Here is a 16,160-nt window from a genome sequence, read left to right on the forward strand (position 1 = left end):
TGGCTCAGTGGTAAAGAATTCGCCTGCAATGCAGGCGACGTGATTCGATCCCTGGGTCAGGAAGATCCCCTGGAGAAAGAAATGGCAGCACACTTCAGTATATGCCTGGGGAATCCCATGGACAGAGGAGACTGATGGGCTACAGTCCTCAGGGTCACAAAAAGTTGAACATGACCGAAGCCACTGAAAACCCACACTCGCATGCACACACACACACACACACACACAGAGGCTTATGTCAGCCCGGCTGGTTTGTGCTGCCAAATGAGGTCAGGTTAGGTTAGGTTTTGCCACCAAGTTATTTGCAGTTTTATGATATTTTAATATCTTGGAATTATGGATAATTAATGGATTGGTGTATTCAAAAATATGCATAAATTTATAATAAAATCAATTTAATATAATATTAGCTGAAATATAAAATCTATCTATATTTCCTGATATTGACTTAAGATTCTAGAGAATTTATGAAGAGATAGTACTGCTTAATACATTCATAGAGTTTATCAGATTCTAATATTGAAATTGATAATTCATTTAAATTACAATATAAGGTGATATATGCAACATTCAAATGTTCTATTTACATGTTACAGGTTTTTATCCAGACAACCAAGGTACAATTGTCACAAGTTGAAACAACTTTCCATAAAGATCAATTGAGATCTGGATTTGCTTGACCTGATAATGAGCAAGTAAGACTTTTTTCCTTGGATGATACCAAACTACCATAATAACCTCTAAGTTTTCTCCAGGGCAATGACCACAAGGTTTGGGGTCAAGAGAGTTTTGTTTGTTGACTCTGTGGAAGCAAAGTCAAGGACACTGGTTTACAACTGCTTTAAGAGAAATAATGGTGATCACGTAGCATTTGTTTGGGAGCCTAGAAGGTGTGGTTATTATAACAATTACATAGTAGCACAGTCATTCTCTGTTCTGACTCAAAATTACAATTTTCAGGGCTTGAAAAACTGTAACACAGAAGCTGATAATCACTAAAACTTTCATGATCCCATTATCATTCTTTGCTGGAGAGACAGCCCAGATCTAATTTATTCAAAGCTTTGAAGATAAGATTTGGTATCTTGAATCAAGTTCAGTTGTGTATCAGGAATAACTGAAAAAGTTAGTGTTTGTCATAATTCTTAGATTTTCCTTTCCAGAGAGAAAGCCATGGGGAAATAGAAGCTTTCTTAGACATTTTCCCTCTAGTGAAACAATGTATAACTCGTACCTAGGTTGGATTTTATGTCCATGTTTCTCACTTACCTTATTTTGCCATATAAAGTGCAATTTCTCTAATCACATGTGACAGTTTGTAAAACGATGCTTTGGATGGGCTTCTTTCTTCTTCATTTCATGTGGTTTTCAAAAGGCTTTGGAATCAGTCTTCTTGTCAGAACCATTTACGCTGTCTTTTGAGATCGCCTTGGTGTCAGGATTCCTTCAATCTTGGTATTTATGACAAACTTGTTACACACACCAAAATGTAAAATATTTATGTGTAGACAACACCATGCCTCTAATTATTGCAGACGAGGCTCCTTGTCTCTTTGATGGTATCTCCTTAGAGAGCAAGTGTGTGAAAAGTTGTGATCATCTTTTTTTTTTTTCTCCTTTAATCAGTTCCTTTAAAACCTCCATAAAAACTCTCTTCGCACCAGCTACCCAATGGTAGACCAATGTGGGTCTCTCACATTGAGGGCAGATCCTTTAACATCTGAGCCACCAGGGAAGCCTACCCAACAGCAAATGCAACTAACTGTTCCCTATTGTCTGTGCCTCACTGACTTGCCTTGCTAACGCTGGTTGGCCTGACCTCTGAACTTGGAGGGCTCCTGTGACCCATGGGTTGTATCTCGGCCCCATGGGAGCCCACATCTGGAGGATCCCAGTATCTCAGTGATATACAGCCCAGGCTGCCTTTTCTCTATCCATAGTGACTAATACTTCCTTCTTTTCTGCTGCTACATTCAATGGACTAAAAGGACACAAGGAAGTTTTAATTCAATACTGTTCTCTTTCCCAAAGTTCTCCTGAGATTCCAGCTAACACTGCTGCTGCTAAGTCGCGTCAGTCGTGTCCGACTCTGTGTGACCCCAGAGATGGCAGCCTACCAGGCTCCCTTGTCCCTCGGATTCTCCAGGCAAGAACACTGGAGTGGGTTGCCGTTTCCTTCTCCAATGCATGAAAGTGAAAAGTGAAAGTGAAGTTGCTCAGTCGTGTCCGACTCCTAGCAACCCCATGGACTGCAGCCTACCAGGCTCCTCCATCCATGGGGTTTTCCAGGCAAGAGTACTGGAGTGGGGTGCCATTGCCTTCTCCGCCAGCTAACACTAACCCCAAACAAAACAAAAGGCCACAGTGGAAGTACATGTCACATGTTTAGGGTTACTATTAAGTGTCATAGATGATTTCTTCATCCTTGGGCATGTAAGTCTGTCTGTATTTCTTTTTGTTGTCATTCTATAATTTATCACTCTGCAAAATAAGAAATCTAAGAGAAACAGAAAGTCATGGAAATGAACTCATATGAGGAGTATGCTAAACAGACTTTATTAGTTCACAATATAGACTCCAGACCATTCACACTGCAGTTCAAGCTAAAATCTCAGTGGTAGGATTCTGTTTTTAAAAGTCCACTTGTTGTTCATAAGACTCTTACTATAAGCAATAGATAATTAAACTCATTTAATATGTCTTTTATTTATTTATTTTTTCTGTTAAAGAGTAACTCTGTCCTGTAACAGTTGATGTTCCAATGACTATTTATTCCTTATGCTGTGCTGGGCTTAGTTGTTCAGTTGTGTCTGACTCTGCTACCGCATGGACTGTGTAGCTCACCAGGCTCCTCTGTCCATGGGGATTCTCCAGGCAACAATACTGAAGTGGGTCGCCATGCCCTCCGCCAGGGGATCTTCCCAGGCCAGGGATCAAACCCAGGTCTCCTGCAAAGCAGGTGGCTTCTTTACAGTCTGAGCCACAGGGAAGCCCATTTATTCCTTAAATCTAATCATATACTCAATGCTATGGCTTGAACCCAGGAGGAATGGTGTCTACGGAACATGATGAGCACTTTGACGCAGTGAAGACTTAGAATGGAGACTGGCAGAACCTCCATCTTTGGCAGTGTCTCATCTGATTGTCTTCCACAGGACTGATTTCTATGTATCAGCCTGGAAAGAAGATGCATCAGCCTCAACAGGGTAGCCTCTACTATCCCTCTTTCTTTCCCATTGCATGAGTGCATGCCTGCTAAGTCACTTCTGTCGTGCCCAACTCTTTGCGACCCTATGGACTGTAGCCCACCAGGCTCCTCTGTCCATGGGATTCTTCAGGCAAGAATACTAGAGTGGGTTGCCACGCCCTCCTCTGGGGGATCGTCACAACCCAGAGATCGAACCTGCGTCTCTTATGTCTCCTGCATTGGCAGGCGGGTTCTTTACCACCTGGAAAGACCTGGGAGCCAACAATTTCTTCTAGAACTTTAGAAACAATGAGATCAGCCAGCTCAGAGTTTAAACTAATGGGAAAATAGCATCAAATTTGATTGAACAACAAGAATACAAATTATCTAGAAAAATGGCCAACAGCAAGAAGGATACTTATGTTAAATTACTAGTCTTCAGTTCCTAAGTCCTCTTTGCATCTCCTACCTGTGATATATTCATAGGTGGTGTTGCTTGAATAAGCTATGCTTTGAGTTTTCCCTGAAAATGCAACATTTGGTATTCTTTTTCTTTCTGCCATATAGAAAATTTAGAAGCGTCCACTTGTTGAAAATAAAATCAGGTTATCCATTTTGTCATTAAAAATCTAAATGGAACCAAGACTGCTATTTTAAGACAAAATATTTGTTGCAATAGTTACTGCTGCTGCTGCTAGGTATATTTAACATGAAACTCCTAGAGAAATAAAAAGTCTGCCAGAAACTTGCCCAAATCATGCTTCAGAACAGCAAATAGAGTTCAGAAAAAAATGGTCATATGAACTGCCACTCAGTGACCCCTCATGTACCCTCTTCTTGGTAGCTGGCTCATCCCCACTGAGCATGCCAGGGAGCATGGAGCACTAGTATCTACTTATCTGGGAAATGCAGCAGACCTTGGCTTCCAGTGCACAAAGTAGGAAATATGCATTTCAAAAAGCTCTGTTTCCAGTTGCAGATTTATGTGACAGATGAGTTAGGGCAAGAAACATTGTTCTACTTACTGATGTACCCGCAAGAACCTAGGTCAGTGCCTGAAACATAGAAGATACTCAATGAGTGAATGAATGACTCATACCATATAGAACAGATGGCTGCTACCACCAAAGGGAGGACTCTCAAGGTCATAGGAGCCCATCCCAGTAAAGAAGGATTTCCTGGAGCCCTAATTTACCATTTCTCGCTTTCCTGGGTTGTTTCTGCCCTGTCTTTCTCTTTCCACAGAAGACACAATGGAATTTTGGGAGGCTGTAGATCTAGAAGTAGAAATTTTGTTCATAGGGCATGTGTATAATTGCCATATTGCACTGCAACCATTTACTTTGTCTTCTCCAGGGCCAACCTACGCATTAGGCACCACCTCCCTGCCCCAGAGAATTCTGAGGTTAAAGAAAATACTTAAATACATAATATGCTTAAGATTTCATCTTCATATTAACACAGTTATAAAATACCACTTTTAATCTCTTTGTGTAGAAGAAGGGGCCCAGGAAATTGAGAGTGCCTAGGGTGCGTGGCAAATCCCATGGACGGAGGAGCCTGGTGGGCTGCCATCTATGGGGTCGTGTAGAGTTGGACACGACTGAAGTGACTTAGCAGCAGCAGCAGCAGCAGGGTGCATGAAAGTCACACAGCAGACCCATCGCCATGAGCTTACATTTTCCTGTCTTTGTAAATTCACAACCTAGCCCAAGACATGGGAAATGTTTAGTTGCTTAACATATGTTTGAGGAATAACTAAAATGAATGACTATGTATTCTTAATGGAAGAAAGTCAGACAGAAAAAACATACTGGCTACCAATATGATTTATTTATTTTAAAATGAGAATAGTTATTTAATTTATTTATTTATTGTCACATAGTACAATATGCAGGATCTTAGTTCCCTAGCCAGGGACTGAACCTGTGACCCCAGTAGAAGTGTGGAATCTTAGTCACTGGACCACCAGGGAAGGCCCCACCAATATGAATGAAATACAGTAAGAGGAAGCAGAGAAGAAAGGGCTGATAAAAGAAGAGAAAGTAATTTTTTTTTTTTTTTTTAGGAATGGTCTGGCAATAGTACCTGAGAGGCTTGGGAAGCAGGATGCTGAAGCCAGGGAGGTGTGGAGGGGTAGCCTGGGAGCTTCTGTAACACGTAGGTGCTGAGTCCATATTTGGCAGGTGACGTATTTTTCTGGCAGGCTAATGAGTCAGGGAATCTGAGTGCTAGAAGTGCTCTTAGGAGTTGTTCTAGTCCAGCTCCTCATTTTACAGTTGAGAAGAGTAAAGCCAATTAAATTATTGGGAAGTTAGAACCTGGTTCTCAGGCCCTTTCTACTGCTCTTCCAACTCTCCCAATGGTCAGAATTGTATTTACAAGGCAGGGTGGTGAAATGAACAGACACGTCATTCATGTGTTTATTTTGTGTGTGAATAATACACATAGTGTGAGCAATTTCACCTGGAGCAGAAGAGAGTCATTTCAGACATCTTAATAGATCTGTAAGATTACTTTCAGGTCACAGAATGGTATATTGTCATCTCTTATTTCTCTCAATTCTACTGCAGCTCTGACCTGAAATCATTAATACTTGCCCAGCCACCTCCCAAGTAAGAAGCCTGACCCTACTCACATTGGTAAATTGGTCCGAAGACTAAAAGTACAGATGGCCAAACCCGTCGAAAGTGAAACCAGAACCTAGGAACATTTCTGAGCACAAGGGCAGAAGGGCATATGAGGGGAAGGTGTGATTGTTAAGTAAAGAGACTCTCCCGTTATTAATCAGCCGAGGAAGAATTTGTAGGTCACTGAAACTGTTCTCCCTTCAAACCAGAATCAGTGGGGCTGATTCCACTCTGCCTTGAAAAAACTGGCTCTGCACAGTCCCTAATAGGCTTTCTGTTATTAATAGATAAGAACTGGTACACTGCATCTGAACATCTGACCCATTCCTGAGTCACTTGACAAATACACCAGCAAGATTTTGTGCCTGAATCACAGAATAGAATGTGGAGATCCAGGGATTTATTACACTTAGGCCCTGTCCCCAAGGAGTGTCCGGTCTAGCTGAAGGGCACCCCAGGGAAGGGAGAAGAGCTGGCAGAATGGTGTTTGGCTCATGATGGCAGTGAGCAGGGCCACTTGGCTTTATTCTGCCTCTGGGACATTCTTTTATGACTGAATGCTTGGGAGGTTCTAGAACTAAATCAGTTTCCTACATGTTAGCCAGAACTGAGAAAGCTGAAGTGAAAGGGAAGGAAGGTAGGAAAAGGTAGGAGCAAGGTGGTGGTAGGCGGAGGGGGGTTGGGGGCGGGGGTGCAATCTCAGAATTTCTCAAGGATGTTCCAGTTCAGTGGAACCCACAAGAGGAACTAAATTTTATTCTTTGAAATCTGATATAAGCTTCATTTGGAATTTCCCAAATGAGAGAACTGCCTGATCGGTACATTTATCATCCTCCCAGAATCAACCTACATGTGGGTTATACCACCTAACAGGAAAAGGGAAAGCTTCCACTCTCCATAGGTTGTTACCCTCATGTATCAATGAGGTAGGTATAGGCCTTTGTCATTATCTATAGCTTGGAAACTGTCATGCTTCAGTAAACTAGCAACTTACTCTAGGTTCTTGGGAGGCAGGCCCATTTCTGTTCTTTATTAAGTGCCCCAAACTCCTAGACCCTTAGTCATAGTTGGTCTTATGATACTGTCCCCTTTTATGCTTTATCTTCTCACCTGGATTATATCAGGGCAGTGCCATGATTTAAATGTCTTACAATTCTTATGAGCATCTAAATCCTCATAGGAGCTCAATAAACATTAATTAAATGTATGATTACATACATGAATACAAGAGTGAATGAAAGAATAAATGATCTTAGTCAGTTAAGACTACATGCATGGCCATTCATTGAGCCTCATCAGAGGTTACTGCAGCAGTACAGAAGATACTTATTCCTGAATCTTACAGAGGACAAGATTCACTGGTCACTCATCTTATTAAATAGAGTCTCAACCCAACATCCTCCAAAGAACCATCAGAAAGAGCGGGCTCTATTTAAAGTGCCATGAGAAGATCCTCCTTCTCTAACTAACAGATTGTAAAAAAGTTGTTCTCAAGGAAATCTCAAAATGGGATGTGCTGGGTTCTATGGATCCAGTGCAGAAAAGAGAAAGAGAAATCACCATGACTCGCCTCCAGGCAGGAGAACCTTTCAGAAAGAACCTGGTGAAAAATGTGTAAGTAGTAGCTCCCCTGAAAGCTAATCTTTTTCACCAACCAAAATATAGAATTAATACTATATGCCAAGTTGCTGCAAATTCCCCTTGCTCTGTTCCCATGACTGCCAGTTGCTGTATCTCAATGGCTTTCTGCCTCCTCCATCTTTATTCCTCAACTTCTTTGCACCCAACCTACCAAATTTATGCCAGCTTCGATCTTTTTTCTCTCAAAAACACTTCAAAATGGAACATACTCAATTTCTGTTGAACAGAAATCATCTCAATGAATTTCTAGTACATACTTGTGTTTGAAAGCCAGCTGTGATGGGGCAAAAATATAACCATAGGGAGGTAGCCTACCCAGAGAAGTCACAGAAGAACCAAGCTATTTACACATCAGCCTCTGGTCTCTGAGTTTTCCCATACTCTAGATTTGACATAAAAGTAACAGAATGGGAAACATTTTGCTTAATGTAAGTAGTGATGTGATTTTTCCTGTGGGAGCCAAACCAGAACATATCCAAGTAGGCCTGGCATGAAGAACACTCTAAGAATAAACAGGAGCTCAGTTCAGTTCAATTAATATTGTTGCACCTTCTAAGTTGCATACTCTGCACTGGGCACTAGAACTACAAAGATAAATGGAATATGGTCTTTGATTTTGACAAGCTTGCAACATAGTAGGGGATTCAGACACTTCAGCATCTGATCCCTGCACTACATGGTAAGGGCAGTGAAAGGGAAGCAATGAGAAGCAGAAGTATTTTATCCATTTCAGGGAAATGTAGGAAGGTAGATGGGTCTGGAGGGTTAAAAATGATTGTGAAATGGACATACTAATGTTATAAAGAGAGTCATGTTGTCACAGAGCAAAATAGTTCTGCATAAAAGAGGTCACTATGTATCTGCAAAACAGTTCTTTAATTTTTGGCCTAATGGATCAAATGAGGATTCCATGGCACAAATGAAACCAAAGAAATATGGAACTTAATTACTTTAATCATTAAAAATTGGCAATATACACTGTTCTTTGCTCAGACCCTGAAATTTGACCCAAACGTCTATCGATTGTCTAGGGCAGCATTTACCAACCTCGGCATGTTTTGGACTGGAGAATTCTTTGTAGTGGTGGCTATCTTGTGTATATGGCACGCTTAGCCTCCATTCACTAATGCCAGTAGCACCTACCCCCACCCCTATCCCCCTTCCTCTCTTTTGGACAATTGGGACAAGTCAAAATGTCTCAAATTACCAAATGTCTCTTGGGTAATGGGGACAAAATCGCCTCCCATTAAGAACTGCTTGTTTAGGATGTTTAGCAGAAATGAACACAATCATGTCTATTTTTTCAAGATAATCAGTTCCCATCTAAGGCTCTGTGTAATAATCCAAACCTGGAGACGTGTCGTCATCATTGTAGCTAAGCCTTTTCCTTGACAGTTTCTACTTGGGGCCCAGTGATAGCTAATGACAGAAGCTTCTAATTTTTCCCACTATTTGTTTTTCTTTTTTCCTCATCCTGCAAAAATAACCTCTGATTTCTAGCTGGGTATTCAGAACAAGGTATTTCCTGGTCTTGCCAATGAGTTATAAGCAGAATTAATGTGCACAATTTCTAGAAATGTCCTTCAAGGGAGGAAATGTGCTTTTCTTCTTTCTTTCTTTCCACTGCTTGATGAGAATGTAATTGCTGGAGCTCCAGCAGCCTATATTTGATTATGAGGTGATCTGGGGAATTGAAACCACATGTGCTACAGAAACAGAAAAAACTGCCATGGTGACAGAGCCTTACAAGTCTTCTAGACAACTTCTTAAACTGTTACATCCAGACTGCTGCATAAGAGATTGTTTTTTTTATTATGAGCCTCTGCTACTTTCAGCTAAACATGATATTAACCAAGGCAATTGCCTGAAGCAGACATTTATTGTATTTCCAAAAGTCTCTGAACCATTATCTTCCTCATACTAGGAAGCTTGCTCAGTTGTTCTACTAAGACTTTTGCAGAATATGCAATCCTCTCATCTCCTCTTCCCTTAGAGTACCCAATACAGAAAGTTTGTTATTTCAATAATAACCCTCCTACTGCCTTTCACTCCACTTCTCTTGTTAGTTACACTAGATTCACTGGTGCTACTCAGTTCCTAAATGCTGACATCTCCTTAGACCTATCTGACATAAAAATGAAATGATAACACCTATTACTTGCAAAGGTATAAGAAAAATTATGCTTTCATAGATTTCTGGTGGAAATGTGGCATTGCTGTCTTTTTAAAAACAATTTAATAATAGCTGGTAAATTTTAAAATACATATACCCTTTCACCCAACTATCTACAAGTAAAATTAATGTTAATCAAGAAATCAAGGATACGTATGTAAAGGTATTTACTGCATTTCTTCCCACAGTTGCAAAAAAAGGAAATCTCTCACAAAAGACAATTAATTTGAGATCGGTCAACATGTAGTTGCTATTTACAGGATGAAATTGCCTAGGAAACTAGTGGGAACAGAAAATATTTTGAGGAATGAGTCCTGGAGCACTGCAACATGAGGGGGTCAGGAAGATGAAGAGGATACAGTCAACGACAACGAGACGTGTGGCCAGTGAGGTAGATGGAGAACAAGGAGTAGTTTTCCACTAGCGAAGAGAACAAAGATTCAGAAACGGTGGAGGAATCAACTCTGTCAAATGCCACCGAGCGGTTCAGTAAGGTGAGGACCAAGAAGGAGCCATTTAATGTGACAGTGTGGAAATCACTGGAGATGTGGGAAAAAGCAATAGCTATGATGGGGACATAGGTCAGAGTTCAAGAAAGAAAAGAAGATGAGGAAGTGGAGACGATGAGTATAGATAACTCTGGATTTTTGCTGAAAGAGGAAGCAGGAAATGGGTCTCTGGGTTTATAGAAGCTATTTTGTTTTTAGATGCAAGGCAGCACAACATGTTTTGTTTTTAATTATATAGCATAGAGGGAAAGTAGATGATGCAAGAGAGAGGGGGGCAACTGCAGAGTCAATGTCATTGAATAGGGAACCTTATGGAGAGGTGAGCCTGAGACAGGAGCCAGAGCAGGACACCCCCTCTGGGCCAAGGGAAGACAGAATATAGTTGGGTATCAACACAGGTATGATGCACATTTGGTGGTGGAAGGTAAGACTATGCTCCTTGATTACTTTGGCCAATATCCAGCCAAAACTGGAAGAACTGCTCAGCCTAAGTCAACAACCTACAGACTCTTGAGCTAAATAAATAATTACTATGTTAAGCCACTAAATTCTGGATGATGTGTTACATGACATTATGGTGGCAATAGATAACTGGTGCAAATGTCGTTCCACATTAGTACATAGAGAGCTGCCTCGTTTTTAAAAATGGTTACACCCAGCATTGCATTATATGTACCTTGTTTTATTTATTTTACCATTTCTCTCAACTGTTTATTTCAGTTGTTACTATAAGCAATGCTGCAAGGAATATCTTCCTACATATAGCTCTGTACACCTATGGACGTGTACAATGAATTCCTAGAGATAGGATTTCTGGATCAAAATGTATATGCAATGAAAATTCTAATAGATATTGGCATTCAATAGAGTTTATCAATGTACATGCTTCCCAAAGATTTATGAGTTTTCACACATCTTCATGCTTTTATTTTTTACCAATATAAAAAGTTTAAAAATGTAAATTTCCATGGATGTAATTTTTATCCCTCTTCCTGTGCAGTCCTAGAATGAACCCACCATCCCTACTGGTTCCCATTTACTCTGAATAGTCCTGATTTCATGGCGAAGGCAATGGCACCCCACTTCATTACTCTTGTCTGGAAAATCCCATAGACGGAGGAGCCTGGAAGGTCCATGGGGTCGCTAAGAGTCAGACACGACTGAGTGACTTCACTTTCACTTTCCTGCATTGGAGAAGGAAATGACAACCCACTCCAGTGTTCTTGCCTGGGGAATCCCAGGGATGGGGGAGCCCATAGGGGCTGCCACCTATGGGGTCGCACAAAGTTGGACACGACTGACGCGACTTAGCAGCAGCAGCAGCAGCAGCAGCAGCAGCAGCAGCAGCAGCAGTCCTGATTTCATAATCATCAGCCCTGCCTCAAAAGGCACAGTAGCCTCCTAGCCTCACACCATTTCCTAGTGGTTCTATTTGGTCAATGCTCCCCTTTTATCGATAGCCTATCTAGTAAATTTTCATGAGTTATGAGTAATCTAACAGAAGAAAACTTGGGAAAATATTCCACAAATTTAGAGAGAAATGAATTATGTTCAAGATTGTTCAGTACAAATGGAAATGTTGGAAGATGGTTGGGAAAAGCTAAAAGGGAATAAGGAAATTAAAACAGAGATGATGATGAAACAAATAAGGTTTTCTTGAAGTCACTTCAACTTCTACCATATTTTCTAACTTCGACTTCTCAAGGGATTTGTATGTTAAACGCAATTTACTTAGGCATGGACAGTGTAATAAACTTGTGAACATTAGTAAGTTTTTAACCTTAGAACTTATCAGCTGCTGCAGCAGGGTCCCCACTCTCACAGGTCTAAAGAACAGTTGTCCAATGGAGAGTCATACCAGTAAAAAGATAATAAAATGTACATATGGAATATATATGGATAATGGGGGAATGCTAAGATAATGGGGGAAATATTAACCAATATAAAAGGGACAATAAGTGCATACATTGAGAAAATATAAATCTCAGTTGTAGAATTTGGGCCCTTTTATATCTTTCCAATCTCCAAACTACTACATTAAACATATATTTGGAACTTTTATATTATTATTCAATGTGCTATATACTTTAAAGTAGTAAAACGAGGAGGGGAAAGTTCATTTATGGAGGAGTGTAAGTAATTTGACCTTAACCCAAGTCTCAAATTATCAAGTTAGAAGCAATTCTAATTTTGCCATAGATTCTCAGCTTTGTTACTTTGTACTCAAAGGGCAATTAGCTCAGAGAGTGGTTTCTGATATTTAAGCATTTTTCTTGTGTGCATCTAACCAAATTGCATTTGGAGTACTAACCCTCTCTGTCTCAATAGGTCTTTGGAAAAAAGCATGTGGGGGACTGGAGAGAACGGAGATGGAATCCTGCAAAGGACAAAGCAGTGTAGCTAATACAGCCCTTTATCTTCTCCATTAAATGGTCATGCAAATAAGGGCTCAAGTGAGTCAACCTTCTTGAAACTGATATGACTTCCTGGATGGGCTCAAGAAAACATAATGTGTGTAAGCTTGAGTTGAAACCCTTAAATAAAGCACTAAGTTGAAAAGATATATTTAACTTCAGCTGTTCATTGTCTTTTCAATTCTTTCACTTTTCAACTTAGCATATTTTTTCTTTCTTTCACACATAATAAGCCTTAGTTATGAGAAAAAGAGACTGGCAGGAGAGACAACCCAGCCATTCAGGGTTTCTAATGGTCTCATCAGATAATCACAAAACATTGGTGCCATTGAGAGAGCACAGTCTGTAGGGAGGGAGCGTGACATGGCCACAGGCTCAATGGCTGGGCCTGGGTTGAGATTCTGCCCCAATCTTTTCTACCAAGCCACTCAAACAATTGTTTTCTTTTTCCCCAAATCAACCAATTATGAACCAATTATTGAACCTAGAAACAAGGATTGTTTTGACATTAGGCTCTAGCCCAATACTAAACTGAAGTTTGCATTTTACCATAGCTAATTCACTAGTAATTCAATTCACTACCAAATTGAGGTTCAGTTTGAGACACAAAGCAGCAACAGATTATTTCCTAGAGTCAGTAAATCACTGTAGACTTATTTTGCAGCTTTAGGATTACACCGGACATGTAAAGATAGAGGAAGTTAGACACCTTTCTTTGAAAAACCTAAGCAGCTAGAGATCCTCTCCTTGTTTTTCTTTTACCACTGCTGTTTTATTTGGTTTTGTTTGGGTTTTGATTGTGATGATACACTATCCCAGGATGAGTTGGTTCTGGCCCATTTATTTTTGTTCATAGTCAGCAGATATGTTTCCAAGAACACCTATTTCCCTGTACCCTTTGGGGTGGTCCAACCTTGTGTGACCTTTCTCCTTAACTTTTCCATTCTTGCCTCTACATCTAACAAAGGGCTTGAGTCTTTAATGACTGGCCCATGGAAAGATGGGAGCAAGGATTCACCTGGGAAATCTGAACTCATTCAGCTTCCCCTAAGGTTGCATGCCACCACCTGCAACTTGGACTTCTGTCTGTCACAAAAGAGTTACAGGCCTGCTAAGTTACCCAAATGTCTAGGAGAAGGTTGGCAAAAGAGACTGTCATTCGTCATGGTAATTTGGGTTGGTGGATTGATGACAGTGGCATGACTAGCTGTGTCCAGGCCTGGGGGGAAGAAAAAAGTGCTTGACAGGCAATGTCCAACATGAGTGAGAAGCACCCTAGATATTTGCCATCTCTCCCAGTTTTAAAGAATTGTTCAGGCTCAATGCACTGGCTGAATCAGCGCAACCAGAACAAACCATAAACAGGTCATGTTCTTCATAGGTTCACTGGCACTCAGCACTCACCGGAGTCTCTTCCTTTTCCCACTCTAAGGGGTCAGAGAAAATTTCTTGTCAAGATGACTTGTATAGCCTCTGTGACCCAGCAAAGAACCCTAAGGAAGGTCCTCTGACAAGAAGTCTGTAATGAAGTGACCAAGTCAGAGTGGCAGGGGGACCAGAGTACAGATTCAGGTTTCCTCCTCACTCCCATTAGCTGTCCCCATGTCACACTGAACACCTTGGAGGCAGTGAGGCTGGGTGATGAAAAATGGAAGCGTGACCCATGCTCCCTGGAGCTGGTCACGCACTGACTCTGTCGCCTGTACTTGCCCCCAGTGAGCTGCCAATCTTGGAAAACCTTTCACCCAACTTGAGCTGGTTTTCATCCTGCTTTATGGGTGTTGTCCATTCTTTCAAATGCAAAGAGTTAGTCGCTCAGTCGCGTATGACTCTGCAACCCCACGGACTGCAGCCCACCAGTCTCCTCTGTCCATGGAATTCTCCAGGCAAGAATAGTGGACTGGGTTTCCCATCCCCTTCTCCAGGTTTGGGTGCGATGCCCTTTCCAAATAAGGAGGTTCAAAAAAGTGAGTTCACGCTGTGTGTTTATCCAGGTGTTTCTTGTTAATGACAGTGTTTTGCTATTCTGATATTAGGGCTGGGGTCACAAGTGATCTCATGTTTGTGGGTTTTCTCCCTTTTAGTTTTTTTTTTCCTGAAAAAATGTTTGGATTCATTTTGGTTTTCAGTTTTAGTTCACGGTTCTCATTTTCCTTCTCAATCTCTCCTCAAGCCCTACCTACCTCATTCTTACTAATTCTTACTTCTCTTTCTTTTTCATTCTTGGCCACCCCCTGTTAAAAAGGCATCTTTTCCTGTAATGAGCCCTGTAAGTAGCACCACAACAAAAACACACACCCTTACTGTGGATTTCATATTCTCTTTTGCTGAGTCTGAAGAGCTGGGTAGCGACTCTTTCTCCAGTGGAGTGAGGCATGGTGACAAGTGTGTAACCAGAGGACCTGGATTCTCCCATATATTAGGTGTGATTAGGGGCCAGTCAGCCTCTCTATTTCTTCATTTATTAAAAAAAAAGATAATTTTTCTTGTCTGCCTCACAGAATTTTTACAGATAAATACTCATGAAATCTCTTTGTAAAGCATAAACTGCTATGCAAATATTATTTTATTATTGTTATCCTTTTGCACATCTGGTCCCCCTGCTATAAGGTGCCAATTACATCACAGGAGGATGTGATTGTTCTTTGTTGCACCTGACCAAAGAATGGCAGCTTCTCAGCAATGCCCATCCTGTGCATTTCTCACTTATCTGGAATCCTCTTCATCATTCCCAAGAATGCTATGATTCCCTGACATTAACCATAATAAAGCCAAACTCAAGAAGGAGAAGCTACTTGGGTACCTTGAAAAGTCAAGGAAATACCATAGCCATCATCAAGATGCTTGCCACATTACTCAGAGACTTTTATCTTTGCCTTCAATAAACTTCCTTAGATGCAGATCAGAAATCAGATCTCTTCCAGACCACTATAGATAAAGCTTGTATGGCAAAAATGTGCTTCCAGTTGTAGGGATTTCTGTTCTGACAGCCTTGCATTCGATCTCAACCCCAACTACATCTGTTTCCCTGTTGGATATTAAAGATAATTGCTGCTTTAGTTTAATAAAATGGCAATTTGCATCTCCTCTGGGCTAGACTGCTTGACAGCATTTCCCTTAAAATCTCCTACATGCTTTTATTTTAAAAAATAATTTTCATTGAAAAGGTGATAATGATTTTTGGAAATGACACCTAACTAAAATCTCAAATATCATATAATGTAAGCAGTCCATATTTTCAATATAATTCCTCACCAACTGTAGAAAATTTGATTTCTGAAAATCTCCAAGGTAGAAGAATTTATATTTGAGAAATGAAAGATCATGCAGAAAGAAAGAAAAGAAGAAAAAAAAAAGAGAAAACAGGACTGTAGAGCTAGGATTCACTGTAAACCTTAAAAGTTTCTTACAAATAACCTTTCTATCAATTTCAATGAAGCAATTGCAGTAGCACGCTCTGTAAAGACAATCAATGAGATGATGTTTTCACCATTTGAAGTTTGTGATGGTGTGTAGAGTACTTGTTTTGCCTCTCTCTCCAAAAAAGATACGGCAGGTAGGGACAAAAGTTCTCCTGGGCTGGAGGAGGGTGAGCATTTGCCATAG

The 16,160-nt window shown here is 40.6% G+C and overlaps 1 long non-coding RNA gene across 2 annotated transcripts; it reads left to right on the forward strand.

Annotated features, from left to right (window-relative positions):
• The first annotated feature begins 2,772 nt into the window (after positions 1-2,772).
• LOC132345286 (uncharacterized) lies at positions 2,773-12,714 on the forward strand. 2 transcript variants are annotated; one of them, XR_009494517.1, is made up of 3 exons: positions 2,773-6,464; positions 9,820-10,125; positions 12,469-12,714. It is a non-coding gene; the product is annotated as an uncharacterized lncRNA (long non-coding RNA). The 2 variants fall into 2 exon arrangements; XR_009494518.1 differs by lacking the exon at positions 2,773-6,464 and adding an exon at positions 6,492-7,431.
• The last annotated feature ends 3,446 nt before the right edge of the window (positions 12,715-16,160 follow it).

The sequence above is a fragment of the Bos taurus genome, chromosome 5 (genome assembly GCF_002263795.3).
Source record: "Bos taurus isolate L1 Dominette 01449 registration number 42190680 breed Hereford chromosome 5, ARS-UCD2.0, whole genome shotgun sequence".
Taxonomy (NCBI): Eukaryota; Metazoa; Chordata; class Mammalia; order Artiodactyla; family Bovidae; genus Bos; species Bos taurus.